The sequence below is a fragment of the Watersipora subatra genome, chromosome 3 (genome assembly GCF_963576615.1).
Source record: "Watersipora subatra chromosome 3, tzWatSuba1.1, whole genome shotgun sequence".
NCBI classification, from domain to species: domain Eukaryota; kingdom Metazoa; phylum Bryozoa; class Gymnolaemata; order Cheilostomatida; family Watersiporidae; genus Watersipora; species Watersipora subatra.
In genome coordinates, this window is record NC_088710.1 from 60,258,059 (window position 1) to 60,278,223 (window position 20,165).

The following is a 20,165-nucleotide window of genomic DNA, read 5'->3' on the forward strand; positions in this document are numbered from 1 at the left end:
TTCCGCTGGCACCTTTTTTCCTGTGGTGATGGCACGATACATATTGGCCACTGGTCCTTGTCCAGTGGCCAGTGTCCTTGCCAGCTCGCTCTTTGGTCCTGTCATCCCTGGTGTGGCCGATAGCCCCTTGGAGGAACCTCCGTCACTCAGGTTCAATCCCGCCACTGTTGGGGTGAAAGTCCCGTGTGAATTGCCGGCCGGCCCCTCGGGGTATGCGACGTTGCCCAGAGTCGATCCCGCCCTGTAGAAAACGGGAGTCCCATCTAGGCAACTGCTAGCTAGGCAACTGGTTGGTACCCACGCGACTAACGACCCTTGTTCCCTTGCCAACTCCTTCCGTGAGGGGCCCCCATCTCTCTGCTCAATGCTCCTGCATTGCCGACAGTCCTCGCAAGTTTGCTTGCTCAGCCCATCTGCATTTCTGTGGCGAGTCCTTGACCAATGCTCCAAGAAGTAGCAGAACTCAGCCAGGATCTCTAGCCACCGGGCTACCTGGTTCGAGGGCTCCCTCCTTGTGCATAGCGACCGGAGTGATGCGTGGTCCGTCCGTAGGAGGAACTCCTGGTCATACAAATATGGCCGAAAATGCTTAACTGCTTTTACCACCGCAAGCAGCTCCCGTTGAGTGATGCAGTAGTTGCATTCCAAGGGAGTGAGGTTCTTGCTGTAGTAGGCAATGACCCTCTCGCAACCCTCCTGTACTTGGAACAGTACGACCCCCACTCCACATCCGCTGGTGTCCGTATCCAAAATGTACTGCCTCCGGGGATCCGGGTAGTCTCAGATCGGGGTGGGTGCTGATACTATCCTTCAACACATTGAAGGCAATGTGTTCCTCTTCCATCCATTTCCAGGGCTCTCCTTTTGCAGTCAGTTGGTGCAAGGGATGCGCTATAGTGGCGAACTCCGTGATATATTGTCGGTAGTAGCCGACCGTTCCAAAGAATCCTTGGAGTTCTTTCACTCCGTGCGAGCTCAGCCATTCTGTGACTGCCTTCACCTTGTCAGGGTCAGTAGAGACTATGTTCTGGCTTACTATGTGGCCCAGGTAGCAGACCTTGGCTTGCAATAGTTCGCACTTAGACGGCTTTAACTTCAGTCCGGCCTTGTGGAGTCTCTGGAAGACCTCCTCCAGCCGATGCAGATGCATATCGAAGTCCGGGGCAATGACTATAATATCATCCAGATATAGTAGCAGCTCTCTCTAGTGGAGGTCATGTAGAACGCGCTGCATGAATCTTTGGAAGGTGGTGGGGGCGAATGACAGTCCAAAAGGCAACACCTTCCATTTCCATCATCTGGACCGTGTTCAGAAGGCCAACTTCTCCTGCGCCTCTGCATCCAGGGGTACCTGCCAGTACCCGCTCACCAGGTCGAGCATGCTGAAATAGCGGCTGCCGGACAGGGCATCAAAGCTGTCGTCAATCCTGGGTAGAGGGTAGGCGTCCTGATCAGTTACGGCGTTTAGACACCGGTAGTCGATGCAGAAGTGCCATTTCTTGTCCTTCTTTTGGACCAACACTACAGGGGAGCTTCAAACTCCAGCTGGCTTGATAAGCCCCTGCTTGAGCAGACTCTGGACCTGCCTTTCGGCCTCGGTCTTTTTCTCTGGTCCGAGTCTGGGGGGGGGGGGGGGGGGAGGTTGCTGGATTGGCCGGGTGCCCTCCTTAAGTGGAATTGAATGTTCCACTTCAGCGGTACTTCCTACGTCGTCGTCACCCGTACTGAACACGGTGGCATATCGACTCAGCAAGGAATCTAACCTCGCCGTTTGACCCGTTCCCTCACAGCTCGGCCGGGCCGCTTGGAACAACTCCTCAAGGTGAGCTGGCACTCCAATGATTGATGTCGGACCGGCGTCACACAGTAAGGGATTGTTCTCTTTGACCAGCGGGGTCTCTCCTCCTGTGTAAGTGTCGATAGTGGCTCTGGACCGGAAAGTCAATGGCCGCTCCGTAGCATTCATGCAGCGGGTAATGACCTGGCCTTTGGGTCCCGGCTGATTCAGGCTATTTGCTACCAGAGGTCGGTCGAGAAATCCGTCGATCAATCCCATGGGGCAGTTTTTTCGCGTGGTGATGCGACAGTGTATTGCCATCTCTGTCCGAGCGAGAACCACTACCTCCCTTATCACCTGTACCTTGCTCTGTAGCAGCCGCCCATGTCGATCCGCGCAGACTAGCTGTCTGCCATCCACTCAGACCACTGGTTGCTCAAAATCGGAAGAGCATTGGAGGGCCACAAAGAATGGCATTCCGAGTATGGCATCCTCGCTCAGAAGGTTAACCACAAATACTTCCTCTGTCTTTACATCCCTCAGGCGATTGATCAAACAGATTATCCCGTATAAGGAGTAGATGTACTGCTCCTAGAGCAGTACATCTACGGGGTCTGATACTCGGGGTCAGCTCTCTCTGGGTTTCTTCCTGTAGGAAGTTCTTTCAGTAGGAGCAGGCTGCCTCCTCAGGTAAGTCTTGTCGATGCCTTTAGTATGTTTCTGTTCCTGGAGCAGTGCATCTACTTGGTCCAATACCGCAGGGCTTTTCACTGCTCTCTCTGGGTTTCTTCCTATTGTCAGGAAGTTCTTCCAGTAGGAGCGGTAGCCCTGTTTTTCAGGCAGCCCAGTTCATCCAGTGTCCAGTGATCCTCCCAATGTCCAGTGATCCTGATGCGAGTCCTGTGGTGGAGTTCTCGGGATCGTCAGCAATCCTACGGCTGCAACCAGTGTAAAGGTTTTCTGTGACTTCACTTTTCCTCCACTATATATATATATATATATATATATATATATATATATATATACATATATATATATATATATGTATATATATATATATATATATAGTACACTGTATATATACATTGTCCCATGACAAAACACGAGCGAAGCGATTGTTTGGGAGATTTATGATAAATGCATATGTGCATGCAACTCACAAAAATTATTCATCAACAGCTGTCACAAACTCTTGTACCAAAATTTCATCAACAAATTTAACCGTTTTTTAATAGAGTCGTCTAAGTATAATAACGATACAAAACACATATAAATCTATTTAAATATGTTTCCAAGTCTTTATTAGTTGTAGAAAATTTCCTAAACCTTACCCATCTGATCGGATTGTACATAAATAGACAAATTTATTCAGCCTAAAATCGTTATTGAAACATGACAAGCCTCATTTTTATCAAAATTAAGACCGGCAAATGAGATGTCGAGCAACAGAGAATAGAACCATTAAGTCGTGCGCATTTTACTAAAAAAATGTCCACATTTCACCAGTCTACGGCATTGTCCAATTGTCAATTTTTTCTGTAATTAACGTAGAAGTACTGAAAAGTAATCGTTTATTTTTTGTCGATTTCAAAGTAACTGACATTTAGGACACTTATGAGTACTTTGGTATTCCAACTGATGTCCAAAGCAGTTAAAGTAAAGAAAATCACGATGATATTTTACTAGCGATTCTTATGAGATTATTACAATATCTAATTATTAGAATAATTATTCGATTTTATAAGATTTAATTATAAGAATAAGCATTCGAATTTACAAGATCGAAGTACCGTACTTTTCGGACTATTAGCCGCTACTTTTTTCTGATGGTTTGAGCCATGCGGCTTATATAAGGGTGCGGCTGTTCTGTGACTTTTCTTTAACCGCTAGGGCAAACTAACCAGAATCTCCGGTTATTGCACCTCTAGCGGTGAAAGAAAATACAAAACAATGCCTAACGGTGCTGTTCCGTTAGGCATTAGGTCAGGGGTGGGCAAAGTTTTTTCTCAAAGTCAAATTTCAAGGTTGCAAGATTTTTGGGAGCAGCATATTATGTGTATCAGTATAACATTTCGTACTGATAATACAAGTTTGGTATTGGTTGTAATAAAATTTATTTATTTGAATACTTTTACGATAGCATTGAATAATGTTGAGGTGAGCCTAAAGAGCTTTGTATAACTTAAAGTTTAGTGAGATACATGAAATTGTTTATGGTTGCTAATTATCTTTTGAAAGACTGGCTCTCTACTGCAGCATGCTATTCTTAGGAGCTGACACAAGTGATCTTGGATCAAAGTGGATCTCAACTTGCTCTTGATATTATTCATGCATGAAAATGCTGATTGACATATATATGTGGCAGCAAACACAGTGTACAACCATTTTCTTAGTTGAGCAAGCTGTGGATAGTCAGCCTTTGTTGTAGCTTTCAAGTAGAAGCCCTCCTCAATTTCATCTGTATCTGTACCTTTGAGGTTACACAACTCCAGTTGCAGAGATGAGACATTAACACTTTTCAATGGCAACTGAGTAACCCACTCTCCATTAAGCTTTGCCTTCTGGAGTGCTTTTATGAGTTGTATGATATGTTTCAAAGATTGAAACTGACTAAATCGATTGCTAAACTCTTGTTGCAGCTTTTCTATAAAGTGAGTGTACTGAGCTGTACAAGACGCCATTTCCTCATTGTCATCTAAAAATGCTTTTAGAGTAGGAAAGTGAAGCATACTATCATGCACATCCACCAGAAACAACTCCAACTTATGGAAAAAGGCTTGAATTGCTGGTAGTGTATTAATGATAGTCTTGTTCTTCCCTTGAAGATTGAGGTTCAAATCATTCAAATGGCCACAAATGTCAACAAGGAAGGCAAGGCCACTCATATCTTTAAAAGAGCTCATCATCTTTTGAAACTGTCTTGCATTCAGGCTTTTGCATGTATTTAGAAATGAAGTTAGCTCCGACGAATACTCCACAACCTCGACAGAGTGTTTCCGTTCCTTAGCCATCTAATGTTATTGTATGTTAGTAAATCTTCACAAGTGGCATCGCTTTTTTTTGAGAAACATCTTTAAGTTTCTGTGTCTGAGAGCTGATTGACTTCTGAGGAAGTTGATCATTTTCATAGCCTTCCACATTAGTTGTTGAAAGTGATTGTTTAGTTTTCCGCATAAAACAGTTTGGTCGATGATTCAATGGAATGCTAGCATTGATGACATATCCTTCTTCAATCTAGCTATGAGCCCTTGTTCTCTTTCAACCATGGCTGGTGCACCATCTGTTGCTACAGATATGCATTTGTGGAGAGGTATCTTCATCTTGTCAAGTCTTTTAACAAGGGCATCATAGGTAGCCTGACCGGTGGTTTCGCCTTCTAATCCAACCAAAGTAAGAAGCTCCGCCTTCATTTCTTCACCATCAAATAATCTGCAACACAGGGTATATGACTAAAGCATAATACTGTGCTTTATAAAGAAACATACTGATGCTTCATAAAGAAGCATGTAATAAAAATGTGTGGGTTATTCACTTTGAAACAAATATCATAAAATGAGTGCAAAATTTTTTACTTGGAGTTGTGTTCTCTTTTTACTGTCTTTTTAAAATGCACTTGTATGATTTCAGCTTGCAAATGCATGGTAAAAATAATTACCAGTTGTTATTGTACACACAGTAGCCTACATACTTTACGAAGACTGCTAATTGAGCTACATCCATTATATCAGTAGATTCATCAATGGCGATTGAATAGTAATCTGCCTGGTCTATATGTGTGGGCCATGTGTTAACAAAGTAATTCTGAGAGGATCATTAATGCTTTCAATTCTACCAGTGGCAGTTTTCCTAGAAAGTGGTATTGCCTTGACTTTACCAATCACATCACGCTTTTCTGGAAAAAGTGTTTCCATCGTCTCAACCATGCATTCTTTTACAATCTCAGCATGGTAACACGCTATATATATACATGTATATATATATATATATATATATATATATATATATAATATGAGTATATGCTCCCTCACTTCGGTTTGGTTGAGCACTCTGTGAGAGGTGCGGCACTATTAGCCTTCGTGCAAAGCTCATCACTTTTGTGATTTGAGCACTCCGGTGCCAGCATATTGACTTTCTTAAAGTCCGTGAGGCAACCTAGTTGTTTCATGGCAGGAAGTCAACTCTCATTGGTAATGGGATTTGTGTCCCTTGCCAAAGCTCTGAGCTGCACTGATGAGGCTTCAATAGCCGAAACAGTACTGTCTGTAGCATGAGTATATATATATATATATATATATATATATATATATATATATATATATATATATATATATATATATATATATATATATGTATGTATATATATATATACAGTGAAACACGGATAACTCAAACTTCACGGGACCGAGCAAAAGTGTTCAAATTGTCAGAGCGTTCAAGTTATCTGAGCGCTGTCACAAGTCCATGTATTTACTTATTTATTAGTAGATACATGTACATATACAATCTATAATAAAAATCAAAAACACAAATGGCTTGTTTCAAATTAAATGCTTCTAATGTAAAGTTTAAAACGTTTTTATCAAAAAGTATAGAGATTTTTCTATCACTTGAGATTGGTTCGTTGTTTGAGGTGATGTTATTACCAGGACGTTTTTTAGATTGACATTGGCAAAACTTGATCATTGTTGAAATGCTCAAAAGAAAAGACATCAGTACATATACAAGCTATAATATGAAGCAAAAGCACAAATGGTTTGTTTCAAATTAAATGCTTATAATGTAAAGTTTAAAACGATTTTATCAAAAAGTATAGAGATTTTTCTATCACTTGAGTTTGGTTCGTTGTTTGAGGTGATGTTATTGCCAGGAAATTTTTTAGATTGACATTGGCAAAACTTATTCGTTGTTAAAATGCTCAAAAGAAAAGACATCTTTTTCTTTTGAGCGTTTTACCCACGATCAATTTTGCCGATTTTTCTTGAAGTTTATGCAAAGATTACCTCACTTTATCTCGCTTCCGAAGGGCGATCGCTACGCAGATGTTTGGTATAAATCAAATTTCACCAAACCTTTAGAAAAGTCGTTGACAAAAATATTTTGCCGATGGTGGTAATAACGACGCTTATGAATTACGAAAAGTTGAGGTTTACCTCTATGGCTTAGAATAAAATGATTTTCTAATGCGATAGCAACCGTTTCGGTAGTCAATGGGCAAGAAACAGTTCGAATTAACAGTGTTGAGTTCGAGTTATATAGAGCCATTTATCATTGCGTGGGAACGGACCAAGCAAATCCACTCGAGTTAACCATGTGTTCGCTATATCCAAGGGCGAGTTATCCATGTTTCACTGTATATATATATATATATATATATATATGCACAGTTGTACAGTGTGTATATATACATGTATTGTAATGATCCTCTAATTTAGAAATTATTAACTATAAGTGCTGGATTGGTAGTTTAAGTAGTTGGTTTATGATTTGCAAATTTAGAGGACTGTATTTTAGGTGTAGATTTAATGCTGAGATTTAGACTGGTTTGTTTTAGCTGAAAACTTAAAAACAGATTATATTTACTAAAAATTCAAACTTTCAATAGCAAAAACATAAAATATATAAAGGCTAATCAAATCAATGGATGATGCTATTTGCGAAAATCTAAAAGTATAAAAAGTAATACAAGAGCAGAGTGATGCCTAGTGCATGAGTAAAATATGAAATTCGAATTTTTTCTGATCTACGCAGGCTTATATGTGCTTGCCTAATCAGTCAGGCAATCGTCACATCCGTAGATCACAGTTGATTGGGCACTGCAAAACTTCCTAGGTAGTAAGCCGAGTAAGTACAAAGAAGCAGATAACATTTATGCTATGCATTAAAATAGCAGGTGCTAGGAAGTTGGAATAACAAATCGGCGTGTCAGGCTACCAAGAGTCCAGAAAGCTGTTTCTTAATCATGTCAAAACTGGTTAAATAAAAGGGGATGAGAGGTTCCGTAAGAGGTGTATAATACTCTTACGACAGGATGCATAAATACTAATATAGAAGTTGAATAACATTATGAGTTCCTTTGTTTCACATTGACACGGTATTCATGGGCTGTGTAACTAAAGATTACAAATGCTGGGCGCTTCACACCTCCCCAGCCAATGAGTCTCTAGCTCTACATATAGCTTAGAGACCCATTCTGTCCCAGAATAGTAAAGAGTAAAAAATATATATATGTATATATAGACAGTTAGAGTATAATAATTTGTGGTACACATTCCGTGTGGTGATGTAAGTGTAGTCTGGCTTCCACAGTTGGATAAAAACATAATTGTATAAGAATCATGGTTCGTTTTTGGTAGTTGAGGTTTAAAGTGATAGTATCTGGATTATTGGTAGTTTCTGGACTATTGGTAATTAACACGTCGAATTTGTCCTTCCTTTACAATAATGGTGCTGTGTCCAGACAGATCTACAATAACAGTGAAGCAGCAGAAAGTATGCAATTAATAATTAATAATTATATATAATAATAATTATTAATATAATGTTATAATTGACCTTATTGAAGTAAACCTTATAATCAATATTTTTGCACTACCTCTGTATCAAAAAACATTTTATTACTACTTCAAACGGGTAGGCTATCGAATAGGAATTATAAAGCTTTTACAAATCAATTCTAAATACAGGGGTTGTCTACTCGACTCAATGAAATATAGTTCCATATAGATCATAGACTCAATAGCTTTTTTTTCATATGCCTCAAGTTAAATATAAAGTTAAATTTAATGTTTCCTCCTCTCCCCCTTCAATTGCAATCTGCTGTGCAGATGTGTAGTTAGTGTTAGTTATTAATGTGACGACATTTTGAAGTAAATTAAATATACATAGCAACTCGCCAGGTGAATGAATGTGGTTATAGTCAGTGTCAATCCTCATTTGTCGTAGAAATAGTGTTGATAGCTGTATCTTCCATGGTGTAGTTGAGAGGGGGCAAATATGAGAAGGCAACTCCTCGAAATATCTGTGTGTGTAGTTTCCTAAACATAAATCCTTCTAGCGCCAGCACAACAGCTTTTGTTTCTTTTATATGCGAATTGTAATCAGTGCAGCTGCAGCTCAATGGGTCTCTTGACATTATCATTAATTTTTTAGCAGAGGAGTTGGCCAATTCTATGTACAGGATAAAGTACCTGATTTAGCGGTTGCTTATAGAAATATCACAACCCCTGCCAAACTCCGGATGGGACTGGTATTCTGGCTACCAGCTAGCTCAGTTAGGTGAACTCACTTGGGGTGTCATGACTTGAGCACTATCATAGTTTTTAGGCTGAAACTCAAAGCATGGTTACGAAATGCTTGAAAGGGGAGGGTACCAGAATGAGAAACAATCATCTTGCTTTTTAGGGAACCAGCTTGCGTGTCATAGGAGGAAATTTCTAATAAGTATCAAAATAGCTAAATGGGAATGCAAACTAAATTATATACTAGCCAAAATTGTGGTACTGCGCAAAGAAAATTTAGAAAGTCGAATAAAATATTCAATGGATACTATAATATCTATATCAAAATTTATTTATGAAGTTAAATTAGTTAAAAATGAAACTGTTGCCTTATTTCTAATTCTTTCCATTAGCAACTAAAGCATCTATTGGTGAGGGCACGTTGAACTTAAGCCATACATGTAGATTTGCTGAGCCATAATCTACGCCGACATATCCAAATTTACTCAAACAGTCCACTCCAATAATTAATGCATATGGGCAGTCACTTGAAACCAAAAATTGTCCCATTGGTTTTGATTACATCTTCAAAGTGTAATTTACGGTATGCCTGACCTATGGTCAGGCATACGCTATGCCTTTTTCCCGCATGGCCGGTCACGAATCTAATTGATCTAGATTTTAGAGCTACATTTCAACGGTTTATTTAAGGTTAATTGCTTACAGAGCTCATGACTCATCATGCTGGTCTGAGCGCTACTGTCTATCGAAGCATTGGTCTTTGTTCCATTTACGCATACCATTGCTAGTGACATGTGTGCAAAATCAGCAGCTAGCACAGCTATATCATGTATTGTGAGGGTTCTATAAATTGGCTTCTGCACAACAAAAGTGGCATAAGTGACAATCACCGGTTTTAGATTTTTGCAGTGGAAAGCACTGGTGCGTAAGGTACTAAATTTTTTTTGTACAAGTCAAAGTTCAGCTCATACAGTTTGTGTACAGCTCCAGCATCAGGAAGTATGTAAACAGGAATTTCAGGAAATTTAAATCTGGCTATAGAGTGATCCGCTCTGCATAGCATAGGTTTCTGACCACTCGCTACGCCATGTGACATAAACAATATTAAAAGTGTGAGTAGTGTTCATGCATCAGTTGTAGTTTGGTTGTAAAATCTAGGAAATGCTCTAGGCCTGTCAACAATACGTGATTTATTGCTTATGGGATCAGTCAGTGTGATTGCATTCTTCAAGTTTATCTGGGCACAAGTACTATCAGTCTCAGCTGGCTCAATGTCACTGTCTATATCAGATGAGCAAATGCACAAATCATGTCTGCTACTCTCTTCCTCAGCAAAATCAACTACTTCAACAAAAGTATTGCAATCAAATACTGCACAATTGTCTAAAGCCATACTGTCATTCGGGGGTTGTCTGGCAGGTGGTTTAGCCTGAGTAGGGTATGCTTGGTGGTCATGGTAAGGGGACGGCCCCCTTCGTTGCTGCAGGTATGGTTGAATTTTGCCAACCATTGTTCAAAATGGGAAAATGATCAGGTGGTTCGTGGTTGTGCACAAATGGTTCTTCTGGCCCATGTTGGAAGGCGTTATATGGGGGCCGTGTTGCAGCACCTGTACGACGCGACGCCAAACCAAATTTTTGCAGATGTTCATATGAACCATAATGGTTATTTTGACCTTTGAACCCCTTTTCAGACCTCTCCAAATTTCGGTTTTGGGGTAGCATGTCAAACCCCATAGTTTCGGCAGCTTTATTTTTGCCACTGCCTAGTCTAGTAATTGCTTGTTGACCAGTCTCTACAGAACATGCCATTTTCACTAGCTTTTCTATTGAACTTTTTGCAACTGTAAGCATATTTTCTCTTATGCTATCACATAAATTAAGCCTAAAAGGTAATGATACAAATGGGTCGGAAAGGCGTGCTCCACTATTGGCCACCACCTGCCGAAACCTCCGGTAATCATCCTTAACGGGCTCACCCGATTTCTGGTGAGTTACCGATACCTCCAGCGCAGCTTGATCAGAGGCGCGACTAGCATCTAGTTTAGTCCCAAGTCCTATGCACAGTTCACTAAACTTTATCGACTTATCATCGCTAATGATCTTGTCATAGTATGTCTTGGGAATACCCTGTAGGTAAAATCCCAGCATAGCCGTTTTACTGCTATTTGGCACTGAATTGAAAACACAACTTGTTTCAAATTTGCACAGAAATTCATGCTGTGTCAATTCGGTGAAATCACCATTAAAACACTTTAATGAAAATTTTAGCCAGTCTTTTGGATTCGAATTAAAACAGTTTTTAGAAATAAATGACTTACCGTCTGCATCGTCTGCTTCATTGGATAAATTATTTAAGGTCGGAGTTATGGCGAGAGTTGTTTTGGGATCAGAGCCTGCGAGTAGCCTCATCTTGTTGTTGATGGTGATTGAACTTTATTGTATAGTGTCACTTAACCGAGTTACCATATCTCCAAAATTCCTCTCAAGTCGTTTCAGAGTTTCATCGAGTCCCTCGCGTATTTTATCTATACTCCGCTCTTGTTGGATAAACAAATTTTTTTCCATTTCCTCACATCTTTCATTAGTTCCGTGTTTAAATGTTTCCAAGCTATTCAAAATATCTTTATTCGCAGGAGCAGACATGATTTTTAATACACTTGTTAGGAAAAATTTTCACTCGTAGAATTGAAATTTTCTGCCAACTATCCGGTTCGTGGGACCATTGTAATGATCCTCTGCTTGAGGGATTATCAACTATAAGTGCTGGATTGGTGGTTCAAGTAGTTGGTTTATGATTTGCAAATTTAGAGGACTGTATTTTAGGTGTAGATTTAATGCTGAGATTTAGACTGGTTTTCGTTTTAGCTGAAAACTTAAAAACAGATTATATTTATGAAAAATTCAAACTTTCAATAGCAAAAACATAAAATATATAAAGGCTATTCAAATCAATGGCTGATGCTAATTGCGCAAGTCTAAAAATATAAAAAGTAATAAAAGAGCAGAGTGATACCTAGAGCGTGAGTAAAATATGGAATTCGAATTGTTTCTGATCTACTCAGGCTTATATATGCTTGCCTGATCAGTCAGGCAATCGTCACATCCATAGATCACAGACGATTGGGTGCTGCAAATCTTCCTAGGCAGTAAGCGAGTAAGTACAAAGAAGCAAATAACATTTATGCTATGCAGTAAAATAGCAGATGCTAGTAAATTGAAATAACAAAACTGCGTGTCAGGCTACCAAGAGTCCAGAAAGCTGTTTCCTAATCATATCAAAACTGGTTACATAAAAGGGGATGAGTGGTTCTGTAAAAGGTGTATAATACTCTTATGACAGGATGCATAAATACTAACATAGAAGTTGAATAACATTACGAGTTCCTTTGTTTCACAACGACACGGTATCAGGGGCTGTGTAACTAAAGATTACAAATGCTGGGCGCTTCACAGTATATATATGCTAGATAGTAAGAAGCGAGTTAGCTGGCCACCGATGCGGCACTGAAGAAACCAACACGCTGCCAGGCCGGCAAAAAACTGCCGTTTTGGCCACCAAGAGATAGAGGCAGAGCCTAAGCTTTCTAGAATGGTATATAATTATACATGTAAGAAGCTCTGGTCATTACTAGTCTGGAGCTGCCCATTGTAATTTTACTGACAGAACTCTATATTATCTTTTCCGATTAACACGAGAAATATGCATACCAATAAATCTTAACTTTCCAGAAAGAAGTAAACTACAGGAAATGGCTGACAATCCCCATTTTCATCTTCGTGGAAAAAGGCTAACGATAGGAAAGTTACCGCCAGTTGCAAATGTTCAGGTGAAAGCTTCAAACTTGGAGACAGGCAGTAATACTTTTGATGAGTTCACAATGGAATCATTCTTCAGTTCTACCAAGTACATTGGTGTAAAGACCAATCTTGATGTGGCAGGTGTCAAGCAGTTGACTTCATCTGATGGGCTGTCTGTGTATATCATCACTTATCACACCACGGAGGGTTGGTTGTTAAGGTTACATGTGTAGTTCTGTTTGTATTCACAAAGTGATCTGGTTTATTTAACAATTGATAGAAATGAGATGGTTATTTATATCAAGTTTCATATGTACATAGCATTAAGAAGGAGTTCAACTCGGCTATCGATCGATCATTTCTTGCTTTTCTTTTACTCGCTTGCATATCACTTTACACTCTCTATTTTACAGCCGCTCTTAGTGTGCTGAAACGCAACTCATACAAACTTAGAAAGTGGAAATTTGATGTTGCTGCTTACTACCCTGAGCTTGGAATGTGCAGCCCACAAGGCATTCGTAATTATCCACAAGAGCGGAACCGAAAGAGAGGTAACCACTAATCTGTAATCACCCTCCATCTCTAATTTTACCTCTTCACTCGGTTCTTCTGCATCTACCAGGATAATATTTATAGAGCATTCTGATGACCAAAAGAAAGCCGTTCTCCTAATAAATGATGCTGATGAGCAACAGATAGAAATGGATGTGTTGGAACTGTTCATGTCTCACCGAAGACGCTCAGAAGGGGGTCCAATTGAATCCTGGAAACTTCTGCCAGGCAAAGCTCCTGGAACATCGTCTGTGCGAGTGATCTATGAAGAGGAAGGAAGTAAGCAGTACAGATATATTCAATTGATACTTTCTAATTGATAAACTCTCTGCAACTTTACAGAGAGTTACAGCAGGGTGGTCAAAGTCACATGAATGGAGAGCTAAATAAAAAATTTGGCTCATTTGATAATTTTGTATTAGAGCTCCATATATTATGTTGTCTTTGTCATTCATTTATTTACAAGATCTGTTGTATACAATAGATTTTGTAAATCTGTATACTAATCTAAACAGAAGGCTGTATTTAACCATTGTGAGGTGATCAGAACTTTATATTTTTTATTTCAGTTGCTGAGCGGGTGTATGAGTTCTACAAACAGAACGGGCTCAAACATAAAGGTATTGCTCTTGACTTGGAGCTTGAGCTACCTTGGTTCACGAAGCAGCATGATGAACGCAAGCTGAGAATATCTGGACTGGATAGTGAACTTGATCTTGAGACATTGAAGTTCTATCTTTCTGCTCTGACCAGTACTGTGGTCACGGAAATGTTCTTCAACAACAGTCAGACAAGAGCTGTTGCTTTATTCAAAAACAAGATCGGTAAGTGTGGCAGCTATAAGGTTTAATGGCTATCTCAAATGATTTTACTTTTCCATACTAATTTTACATGTGATACTAGGGAATGGCGCCTTTCCCTGCCCCTATCCTCGTTTTGTTTCTTTCAAAGATGTAGTGGAGGAGGACAGCTAACAGAAACCTGACCCAGCTTCTAGTTGACTAAGGAATGGTACCCTTTTCATTTAAGCGATGTTTCATCAGCTTCACCATATATTCACTTTCTATATCTTGTTCTTCTAATACTTCAGTCAACAGCCAGTTTACTCACACGAGGAGTTTAAAGTTGACATACCGTCTAGCTTTTTATGTAAATGATAATATATTTAAAGAGGAACTTACACAAAGTCTTTTAGATTTTATCGGCAAGTACCAGCATTTTTTTATGATTTGTGATTGTTTTTGGTGCTTGAAGTGATCTGATTACCAGGATGATAATTTCAAGATTAAAATCAGTAAAACTTGATCAAGGTTAAAATACTAAGATCAAGCGAAAGAATGATTATGATGTCTATAGTTGCAACGAGACCAACAGAACAGAGACGCATAAAGCATGGTTAACTCAATTGCCGATATCCACTATAGCAACACTAGGAATTACAGTGAGTTCATTTTGCGTGTATTCTTTTCTGAGCATTTTAACCACGATCAAGCTTTGCCAATTTTAATCTTGAAATCTCCTGGCAGCCAAACCACCCAAAACATCAAAAACAATTGCAAATGAAAGAAAAATGCTAATCTTGTTTGGTGAAATATACTTAGATTTTGTGGAAGTTCATTTTCAATAAGTATGTCTACTGATTTACCTGAATTAAATTCTATAGTTATTACTAGATTATGGAGCAATGATTGACCAGCACAACAGCATTCCACTAGAAGACTTTCCCAAGCTAAAAGTTCAGCAAGAGTTCCAAACCAAGGAGCTCATAGCAACTGGCAGCAAGCTGACAAAAGAGGATCTTGAGCTTCCTTTAGAAAACCTGCTCAAAAAACACTTCAAGAGAGACATAGAAGTGCATGCTGATGAGTATTCTGACTCACCTGATTTTTGGCGTATTACTACTGAGCCTGAAGGTATTAGTTTGGTTTATCAATCATTTAATGTTTGTATAGCAACAGAAATTCCATAGTCATGGTTATATTACTGCTTTGCAGTTTTGGAGTTTGTGCTGACTCAAAAGAAGCTAATTCGACGGTGTAAAACTCTTGTGCCTTTCTCAGAGTTTCTGGGCCTTTATGTTACAAGTGGTGTCCATAAAAAGAGAGAGGATATTGCCAACTTTGTCACTGATCCACTTCTGCTCCACTTCCTTCTTAATATACCCGAGGGCCAAAAAAAGCTCTCCGAGTTTCTCCATGCTAAGGGAATGGTTATGAGCAATGATGGAGTCATCACCATCAGCCCAGCCACAAGCAAAACTAATGAAAGGCTTGTTTTAAATTATAAACATTGAGTTATCTCTTTATGGGTCGTCTGCCTTTTACATGATACTCAATTCATATTATTGGTTCAATTTAGTGTTGAAGTTATTGAGGACCCTAACATGATGGCTAAAGGGTGTTATGTCAGAGAACTGATAAACTGATCATAGCACAGATATTTAAATTTGTCGATTTGCTGTCAAAACTTTGGAATGTTACTGGTTTTTTCAGGACAGTCTTGAAAAACTGGTGAAAGTTCAAGCCGACTCTGGAAAAGTTCATTGAGGAAAGTTTTCTAACATACAGGACGGAACTGCTGACTCAACAGGTTTTTGGCAGCCTGACCCCAAAGTCGACAGACTTCTTTAACCAAGGGGTAATCACTGTTGCCCATTCCTACCTTGCGGATTTAGCAACAAATAGTGAAAAGGCTGATCTGCTGCTAGAATATCTTGAGTCAAGCGAAGACAGTGATGGAGGAGAAGTCGAACAGACCAAGTTTGTGATAGATCATAACAACCAGCTCATCGAACTTCGGGTCAAATTTTCTGATGTCCAGTGTAAGTCAGTCAGGTATACATTGTATATATAATTATATATATATATATATATAATATTAACCGGGGTGAGGAAACAATTTATATATATATATACATATGTATATATAAATTGTTTCCTCACCCCGGTTAACCCGTATGGGTGGTATTTTCTGCTCTAACTCGGGTCTCCTACCAGAGACCTGGGAGTTTGAGCACTCGCCTCAAGATCTTAGCTGTTCCCAATAGTGCACTTTTCTGCAACTCACTTGAGTTGACTGCTGTTGGTATTTGGGCAAGCCACATTTTATGTGCCGGTGTTATTGCACCCAGTGCCCCAATGACTACTGGGATTACAGTTGTTCTTACATCCCAGCATTTTTCAATCTCTTCTCCAAGAGAGAGATACTTCTCTACCTTTTCTTTTTCTTTGCTGGCTATATTGTAGTCATTGGGTACTGCTATATCTATTATAGTAGCTCTCTTGTTCTCCTTGTCCACCACCACTATATCTGGTTGGTTTGCCAGGACATGCTTGTCAGTTCAGATGTAGAAGTCCCAGAGGATCTTAGCGCGGTCATTTTCATTGACCTTACCAGGAGCTTTCCACCAATGTTGTGGTTTATTAAAGCCATACTTATCACATAGACTTCTATACACAACACCTGCGACATGATTACGCTGCTCAGTGTATGCGTTTCCTGCTAGCTGCTTGCATCCACTGATAATGTGTTGGATGGTCTCAGGCGCGTCTTTGCACAGTCTGAATCCGGGATCGTCTCTAGTGTGATAGATTTTTGTTTGGAGTTGCCTTGGTGGGAGCACTTGCTCCTGGGCTGCCATGATTAGTGACTCTGTGTTGGCCGTTAGGTTTCCTTTGTTCAGCCACATATATGTCTGGTGAAGATCGCCAACCTTAGATATTTGTTGGTAGTAAGCACCATGAAGAGGATTCGTGTGTCAGTCAATTTCCTCATCATCAGGGCGTAGTTCGGTTGTAAGAGCAGCCGATTAAAATTCAGCTAGCAACTTATCTGAAATGGCCATGGAGGCTGCAAATGCTTTGATGCTTTGCTCCTCCTTTTTCACTGTCTGCTGTACACTTTTGAGTCCCCTACCGCCATCTTTCCTATCGAGATACAATCTAGTAGTATCAGATTTTAGGTGGAGTGCTCCATGCATGGTCAGCAGTTTACGAGTTGCTATATCTGTTTCCTTGACGGCTTCCTCAGCCCACTCTATATATAGGTATATATATATAGAGTGGGCTGAGGAAACCGTCAAGGAAACAGATATAGCAACTCGTAAACTGCTGACCATGCATGGAGATATATATATATATCTCCATGCATGGTATATATGATATATATATATATATATATATATATGAAGTTTATTAAAAACTACAGGTTAAAATCATTACTACTATTAGTTTCATGCAATCGTGTTGCAATCTTCAGGTACAATTATACAAGCTATAAAGTTACTTAATAAAGCTGAGGGCTTAATACTATTGTGTGATATATATATATATTATAGTATACAGCAAATTATGTAGTCAAATTATGTTATTGAGCTAATTAGATGTTTTCTGGCATGCCGGCATGTGGATATTAGCTCACTTCTAGTGTTAAGGCTGGCTAACTTCGGTTCGAATATGATGAAGTACTTTTCCCATAGACATAACTGGCAAGATTGTGTTGATGTGTTGTAAGATCGCGCTCTTTTGATGATCTTCCAGGTTATATTATAGCGAATGTTCTTGTCTTTTAAGTCCCATATGTATTTACTCAATTCTGTTTGTAGCCTTTTAGTAGGATATTTAAAGGATGTATTGTGGTTGGCTAGTCTTGTTTTAAAAGTTGTTTCGGTGAGGCCTACATACGTTTGTTTCTCTTGCCCATCGCGTTCTTCAGACTCTACGGTTGCCTGATATACTATGCATTTTGAAAGGCATTTTCCATTTAGAGGGCAATTTTCCCGATTTTTGCAATTGCATTTTCTGTCGGTGTTGGTTGGTTGTGATAGTGCTTGTTTATTGTGCCCGCTAATTATGTGGTTGATATTAGAAGCACAGCTATAACTTAGTTTTACGGAGTTTTTGTTGAAGATTTTGTGTAATTTGTGTTCTGGTGGAAATTCACTCTCCAGGATCTGGAAAAATTGTTTACCGATCTTGGTGTTAACAGCTTTGTTGTATGGAGGGTTGTACCATATTGTTTGGCGTTTCCTGTTTCTGTGTTGACTGGCTTTTTTGTTTTGGTTGTTGCTCTGGTATTTTAAAGAAAAGTTGTATTTACTGTTAGAAAGTGCATTTTGAAATGGGGCTTTTGTTTCCTCGAAGAGTTGCTTGCTTGACGAAATGTTGGTGAGTCTATTGTTGACGGATTCAGGTATGTTTCTTATGATTGATGGTGGATGATTTGAGTCTTTGTGTACATATGTGGTTGTGTTGTTAGGTTTACTATACGGTTTGAAGCTGTTGTTGTTAAGATTTAAAGTTACGTCTAAGAAGTTTACTACTTTCTTATTTGCTTCGATGGTGATACGTAAGCTGTGTTTACGGAAGATTTCACATAGTTCTTTTTTAGTGCGCTCGATGTTTCGTGCAGTATCTTTCAGTAGTCCTAGACCATCGTCTCGGTATAAGCCAAAGTTTTTGCCAAGCTTCTCAGTAATAAGGTGTAGGATGAAGATTCCGACAAGTTGGCAGCTTTCTGCTCCGTCATAAGAGCCCATTGTTATGTCATACAAGTTTGCAGTTGATCTCTTACCCCATGGTTCATTAGCGCTGTAGAGTATAGATTTCTTTGCGTGGTGTATTATACGCTTGTCCAAGTCAGATATATTTGTGTATTTAGACGCAAACGTTAAAGCTTTGTTAAGTAGATCTTCCGTTATTGAGGGATAAAATTCAACAACATCAAATACAATGAAAGAGTGCTGGGATTTGTTAGTGATGTTTTTAAACCAGGATAGCACCGAAGTTGTATTTTTCCACATATTTAAAAGTTTTAAATATGTGGAAAAATACAACTTCGGTGCAAGCACATAATACACCACGCAAAGAAATCTATACTCTACAGCGCTAATGAACCATGGGGTAAGAGATCAACTGCAAACTTGTATAACATAACAATGGGCTCTTATGACGGAGCAGAAAGCTGCCAACTTGTCGGAATCTTCATCCTACACCTTATTACTGAGAAGCTTGGCAAAAACTTTGGCTTATACCGAGACGATGGTCTAGGACTACTGAAAGATACTGCACGAAACATCGAGCGCACTAAAAAAGAACTATGTGAAATCTTCCGTAAACACAGCTTACGTATCACCATCGAAGCAAATAAGAAAGTAGTAAACTTCTTAGACGTAACTTTAAATCTTAACAACAACAGCTTCAAACCGTATAGTAAACCTAACAACACAACCACATATGTACACAAAGACTCAAATCATCCACCATCAATCATAAGAAACATACCTGAATCCGTCAACAATAGACTCACCAACATTTCGTCAAGCAAGCAACTCTTCGAGGAAACAAAAGCCCCATTTCAAAATGCACTTTCTAACAGTAAATACAACTTTTCTTTAAAATACCAGAGCAACAACCAAAACAAAAAAGCCAGTCAACACAGAAACAGGAAACGCCAAACAATATGGTACAACCCTCCATACAACAAAGCTGTTAACACCAAGATCGGTAAACAATTTTTCCAGATCCTGGAGAGTGAATTTCCACCAGAACACAAATTACACAAAATCTTCAACAAAAACTCCGTAAAACTAAGTTATAGCTGTGCTTCTAATATCAACCACATAATTAGCGGGCACAATAAACAAGCACTATCACAACCAACCAACACCGACAGAAAATGCAATTGCAAAAATCGGGAAAATTGCCCTCTAAATGGAAAATGCCTTTCAAAATGCATAGTATATCAGGCAACCGTAGAGTCTGAAGAACGCGATGAGCAAGAGAAACAAACGTATGTAGG